The sequence below is a fragment of the Ixodes scapularis genome, unplaced genomic scaffold (genome assembly GCF_016920785.2).
Source record: "Ixodes scapularis isolate PalLabHiFi unplaced genomic scaffold, ASM1692078v2 PGA_scaffold3__209_contigs__length_174095766, whole genome shotgun sequence".
Classification (NCBI taxonomy): Eukaryota; Metazoa; Arthropoda; class Arachnida; order Ixodida; family Ixodidae; genus Ixodes; species Ixodes scapularis.
This window is the reverse complement of record NW_024609868.1, coordinates 112,166,220-112,173,479: the sequence shown is the minus strand read 5'-3', so window position 1 is coordinate 112,173,479 and position 7,260 is coordinate 112,166,220.

Genomic DNA, 7,260 nt, shown 5'->3' with positions numbered 1-7,260 from the left:
CGCTGTGGCATTACGCTATGAAAAGCCTGATCCTTGCATTGCATAATGACACAGCGCAGACTTAATTTTGTAGTCCAAACAGATGTTCCGCCTCATCATTCGTTGAGCTGGTTTCGTAGGTCGCAAAGATTGGCTCTGAGTGTTTTTTTGATTGGTTGAGGCGCAGGCATTTGTTATAGTGCCGGGAGTTTTGGTAGGTGCCTTCCTCGATAGGTAGACAACCCAAACCGGGAGCTAGCAGTACAAAATTGAACGTCCTGATATTCGGTGAACTACAAGTAAAAACAAATAAACACGCGCACTTTTTTTAAGGCTTTTTGCGCACGTTTTAAGATCACAAAAGCGAAGACTTCCGTCGAGCTTCCCTCCTCTACAAAAGCGGAACTAAATGCCCCCTTCCCTCTCACCCTCACCCACCTTCCCCCCCCCCCCCCCCCCCCCAATGTGAACGCTTCCCGTATAAATAGCTGACCTCATTTTGGTTATCAGCTTAGGGAGGAAGTGGCCGAGTTGGCTAACGCGTCTCATTTTGGAGCGTGGAGCGAAAGCTTGTGCTGGGAGCCTCCTGGGTTCGATTCCCCATCGCCCCCACCCGTTTCGATCTGGATGAGTTTCGAACCGGCACGCGTTCGTGTAATCAGTACTGCGTAATGAACGTTAAGAATCCCAGGCAAGCGGTTGTACTGCACTGGCAAAATTTCTCATCTACAGCTAAGAGACTGAAAACTCGTCGTGGCGTATCTCCATAGAAGGCTGTATAAATATACAGAACCAACCAATTGGTTATCAGTTTGCTTTAAGCCCCCTCGTCCCCGTGTTGAAGAAGATTAAAGACGATTGTGGCGTCCGAGGAATGTGCTTCTCGGGCAAGCTGGCTCTAGCTTAGGCGGTGTCGTAGGCAGTTGTTTTTCGCATGTTGATGCTCGTTCTCGTCGATTGAATATGCTCTTCACTTTTACATAGAACACAAACACCGCATGGATAACCTTTTTTCGAGGGGTAATTATTTTTTTATTATTTGTTGAGTCGACTGTTTTCTCGCAGTGTCGACGGAGTTATAACCGCTTAGAGACGGCTAGAAATAGAGCAGTCATCTTGAGCACACTGTAAAAAAAAGTTGCGTGAAAAAACAGATATTGTCTGTCAGCTGTCCTCCCAGAAATTTCTGTAGAGCTCTGTTCTCTGTTTTTCATTTTTCTTTCATTTAACATACTTTTTTTGTAAAATAACAAGTTCCCGTCAAAGAAACATGGTGGCTGGCAAGAGACAGTGGAGCAATGCAGTAAGGCCTAGCGAGCTGGACTGCTTTTCAATAAAATACGATTCTCAAGTGCGTATGCTCGTTCGCTATCTTCCGTATGCACTAAAACACTCCAAAACGCGTCTCGAAGCTCCGACCGGCACCACACATATTACGAAAAGGGGCGACAATGTCAGTGGGGGATTCGCGGGGTTTGTCTGCGACTGCTTTCGCTTGGCCGAGTAGATTTGCTTCGCGGCCAGAAAACATTCAAGGAAGGAATCGTATAGCGACATATGGAATGACTTCTTTATTGAACGAAGTATCTGCTTGTTGTGCTTGCCGTGAGAAGGCCATTGAACCGAACCCGAACCGAAACCCCCCCCCCCCCCCCCCCCCCCAAAAAAAAAACGTTATTTTCGCGGGAACAGGAGTTGAACCGCAACAAAATAATTTTTTTTCGCTCCGGAGCGGAACCGATATGTTTTCCATGCGGTTTTTGGTTTATACGCGAAGTTAGGTTGCGCAAGATGTGCGTGGGAGGGAAAAAAACAATACACACACACACACACACACATATGTATATATATATATATATATATATATATATATATATATATATGTATATATATATACATACATATATATACGAACTAAAATAATTCTTTGTTTGCTCCTGGGCAACACTGATCAATTGCGGTGTTTCGTTCACGTGGGAAGTCAAAAGGCGAGAAAAATAGGTAGCGGAATGCTCTGTAACGTTCAATTATCAGGCTTTCACATGACGTTTGTCTTCATAATTTATAAAGTTCGTCTTGAGAACTCAAACGAAATGAGCAGAGTAAGCATAAATTATCCTGGGTTTCTGGACAAATGCCCACATTCGTCCCAACCTTTTCTTGGGGACCGGAAATGGCTCATGAAAGAAAATGTGCCATTAGAACATATCCAATTTGTGCGCCAGCAAAATTTGACAATTCATGAGCCTGTTTGGTGGCAAAATGGTGAGTTGGGCTTGTAGTTTTTTTTTTTTTTTTTTTATCTCAAACTAAATACAAGAAAAGGACAAAAAGAGGTATAAACATGACGCCTTGTGTTATTTTATATACCTCTTTGTCTTATTTTTTTTTTTGGGGGGGGGGGGGCATTTAGTTCGAGCTTTCTTTGCTGTTTCGTGTCTTCAATTTCGTGGGGTTGTGTGCAATTTACTTTAAACGCCTTGATTTCATTGTACAACTTAACGGATGAGAAAACGATCAAAGGCCGATGGATATTTTAGAACCTGCACTAGTTGCCATACTGTGTCACATATAATCTGCTTTTAAAATAACTCAGCGGATTAAATAATCTGTCCGAAACTAAGGTCTAGTACCGGTAAGGGGAGGCGGGATGAAATCAACAGTTACACCCACAAGAAAAGCAAAACAGCTTCGATCTCTGGTAGCAGAGAGAGCAAAGACCAAAACGTTTTCTCCTCAGAAACACAAACGTCAAGGCGCACAGCTCTTTTGAGCATTACTAGACAAGGAGCCGCGGTTTTCAAGGGACGCTAACATGTAGCAGTTTTGGGAGGAAAGAAGGGAACGCCATCCAGAATTCTACGCAATGGCGCAAGTAGCCCTGGGAGTGCCTGCGACCCAGGTCAGCGTGGAGCGAGCCTTTTGTTATCATATCACAGGTGCCGTCTTTCCCAGGATATGCTTGACGACGTCCTGCATCTTCGGTCAGCTGCCTGACATTGAACTGCGCTTTCACCTACGTCCGGAGGTTCCCCAGCACTAGCTCGTTCGTTCCACACAGTAATGTGAGCCAATTTGCGTTTTATGGGTAACACTTTTATAAAATGGGCATAATTTAGCTTTTGTTGTCGTCAATTATTTTTGCAGCTATGAGTACGAACCGGTTTGAACCTTATTATTTCCCTCCGGGGTTGAACCGGAGCTGAACCGTTCTCCTTGAACCGGAACGAAAAACATTTCGGTTCGACACCCTGGCCGTAAGTGACTCGGCGTTTTCGGTTGACAGCGGCGAGGCGAGGCATTACCGATGCAAGCGGCGTCGGTTCCCATTGTTCACCACTCCTGCTTACCTGTTACCATTTGTTATGAACTTTCAAGTTCCTGGTAATCCGAACAGTGTCTGTGCACACACTTCACGCTGTTCAGTACAAGGAACACCCATTCAGCTGGCCGCACAATTATTACGATTGCTATCGAACTGAGTGACGTAGGAAGGCCAGTGGTAGTGACGTACGAAGGCCAGTGGATCTCAGACTAGCCTGTTTGTAATTCAATAGATACATGACAGCTCAAAACTCAGCTTGCTGAATTAGGCGGCAGCTTGCGCCACCTCGGAAGTGTAGCATTGACCGCTAGGTGGCGCTAATAAAGCAAAATAATTTTTATTTCACATTTTATGGGAGGACCACTCATACACGAAAGCACGCACACAGCACAAACACCAACCAACATATCTCACATTGTTACAGGCACATACATATAAGCAGTGTACAAGGCACAAACAACTCCAACACAACGATTCGTATATATGCCCTGCTATTTTTTGACAATGATTAGGCAAGTGAGTTCCGCAGTTTACTAGATGAATGCAAAGAGTATTTGCAAGTTTTATTGGTATACAAGTTCTCTGCATATTTAAATTGGCAGGCTAGACACCTCTCTTAATATAGCACTTCGAAGGCAACATGAAATGAACGTAATCGGCGAAAGTAACACCGCACTGCATGCTCCCGACCAGTTTCGGTTTCAGATTGACGCACTGCTAAGCTTACACAAGCCACGTTGCCTTATTCTCGTTTCGCGCGAGTATTAGCAGCACAAGTTACAACAATATCTGCATTCCCAGTCAGTAATCGGCTAAAGGTAACATAATTCTTAGTATTGTGTTGTTCAATTCGTTATTTTTTTTTCTTATTCTGTGCTTGAGATTAGGTCACTTAATTGTAGCGGGCAAACTCTGGCGGCACGCTTTTACGTGTTGATCGAGTGACCTATGAGTCGCCCTACTCTCTCCACTTTAAAAGCACCTAAATGAAATATTACACAGTTAGCAAAAAAAACTATTGGTGTGCAATTAGATTTAAAAGAAAATATAGCATAGCCGAGATTTTTGTTTATGTATTCCATTTGGAGAACATATACACCCCTATAAAATTATTTTAAACCTTCCAGTTTTCTGTTGGCGTACGTTGACACCTTGCACGCATGGGGACACTTCATATAAGCAGTGTATTAAGCTCAAAAGATTCGGTCATTAAAACCAGAACTATACTACATATATATATATATATATATAAAGTGTCTATAATGGATACACAGTGTTCAGGTGGCACTTGTTTGTATTATTTTTTTTTGGGGGGGGGGGGGGGGGGGTCGAAAGAACGGGATGGGCCAACGGTTTGTTTTATTTTATTTTTTTTTTTTATCGAGGGAACGGGATGAGCCGGAAAGCTCGGCCGACGCACCAAAATATAGTGGTAGCTGGCGCACAATCATTTAGTGATTCTCTGGTGGAGAGGCGACGATGTTGGTGGTTCGACGATCGGGCTGCTACTGGGCTGCAGGAGGCATCTAAGAAGGGCCGGTAGAGCGGCCCGGCTATAGGGTTCCCTGAGGGGTGACGGTGCAGAGGTGTTTGATTTTTAGGTTTAGGTTTAATAAATGATAGAGCACAACATCAAAACCGAAGAACACGAGCGGCGATAGAATATAGTTCGGGCTCGAGCTGGCGCTTGTAACAACACAAATAGCGTCCGTGACAATGCAACAATCTAGTAGAAGTCAATTACTACACTGCCATTGAACTGGAACCCGCTGCTGAATTGGAAAGTTACCTCCTACGTCCGTACAGCCGGGAGATCACAACAATGGCGGGTGCAGCTTACAGCAGAAATGATTTAAACGGGAAAATCAATGTCCATAAACAACCGTAACCCGGCAACCATCTTGAAAAATAAGCTCAGCCCCCGAAATTTAGACCGAAGAAGACACTGCGCGTGTTAATCTGTGCACTAAAAATACACATAAAGATAGTTTTATGTTTTAAATACACAAAGATAACATTAATGCGTTCTTTTTGTGATTTGTGAACAGATCACTTGAAACACAAAAGAATAGAACACATAGGGACAGACACACAGACGTTTTCAGAACTGCTTTTTTTTGAAGTGGAGAAATACGTAATTATCCAGAGAAGTTAAAATAGACAATGTCTGCTCTTTTACGTAAGCAGGTTTTGGTTAAAGACAATTAACTGATATTTTCTGCATGACAACAGAATATGTCCGTAAAAATGCTTGTAATTTCACACGCATTTTTTACAGTGCAGCTACATGATCATGCCAACGGCGCAAACGACAGTCCGTTCTGCAATCGGCGAAGCGGACAAGACGCTCACTTCGGTTTTCGGTAACTACGATCAAACGTTCACAAAACGCCGTTCGATCATGACGTGTCCGCGGAGCAGAGAGCAGTGAGAGTGTCAATGGACGGATCTGACCCTAGAATCACCGTATCGAATCCAAAGACAACGCCGGATTTCGAGCGCATTAATTTCAAATATCGAATCAATATAGCGCATTCAGAAATACCTCTCAAGTTAGGCAATGGGCAGGAAATTCTTATTTCGCACGTTTTACGGCATTCAATAATCTTGGACGGTGTTGTATTTTCCACGGCCGCGACGGAAACCTGCGGAGCTTTACGCCTTCTAAGGTTGCGACAGTCCGGTGCGCAACACTGCATGCCTATAGCTTTGACGTTTTTCTATTTTGCGACATCGGATACCAATGCAAAGAATAAAATGCCAAAACTGCACGAACCAAGACCCTTAAAGTGATGCGTGAACAACCCCACGAGCAAGGAGGCTGGCGAAATCGCCTTCCAAGTGTTGCAAATATTTTGAGCTGGATGGCCCAACGTGTCACAAAAACTTGATTGCCCCGAGGGTGTTCCTGTGTCTGCGTTTTCAGTGTACTGCGAGAGAAAAAGCGAGAGAACGAAAGTTGAAATGGAGAGATACCACCTTTCTACAACCACACCTTTAAGCTGAAATAAAGTATAGTTTAATCTTATGCTGCAGTAGAAATGCGCTTACTCGAAAATTTGAGCAGGAAACATGCTTACGTGTTAGAGCCCAAAAATATTAGGCGTAGTAAAAACTCAGCCATCTGCGTTAAGTCCTTTCTGGTGGGCAGCGCCTATCTATGTCGTTCATGGTTTCTGTTTGTCCTCCTCTCTATTCCGCGTTTCAACCTTTTACCATTCTTACTTTGGAATATTTTTGTTCCTGTTTCATTCACTGAAATACACGACAGAAGAGCCCAATAAACACCTGATCTCGCCACACCGCCGCCTTCTTCCGCATGATAAAGTCCTTCTACTATGCTGACAATCACCATGGTAATGAAGCGTCTCCGGGGTAGACGCAGAAGCCAACGCAGACGCCGAAGGGACTCTATTCTCCGTATGTCGTCTGCCAAAGTGAACGCAGCGACCCTAGTCAAAGCTGAATGCGTCGGGGAGGGGGCGGCGCTGAGAGCGGCAAGCGGTCGCCTGGCGAAATAAGTTGCCATTGTGAGCCGACTTCAGTGAGTCTGACACTCAGGATCACCTCAGTTTTCCTCCACTTATAAAAACTCACTCTCACCCACGATCACGATTGCTTCAAAACAAGGTCACCAGATCGACTTAAATACGAAACCAAAACTCACTCATCCTCATCATCACTGTCCTCGCGCTCACGGGTCATCACGGTCATCACACTCATATTGGTCATAGTGTTCATCACAAACACAAGTCATCATGGTCATCACACTTACAGCTCATCACGGTCATCACTCACAGCTCATCGCAGCCATCGCACTCACAGCTCAAAACGGTCATCACATTCACAGTTCATTACGCTCATCACACTCCCAGGTCATCACGGTCAACACAATCACTCACTCATTCACTCACCGACCTCAGTCACTCCAAAGTAGTTCTCGCACTCGCCGTAGT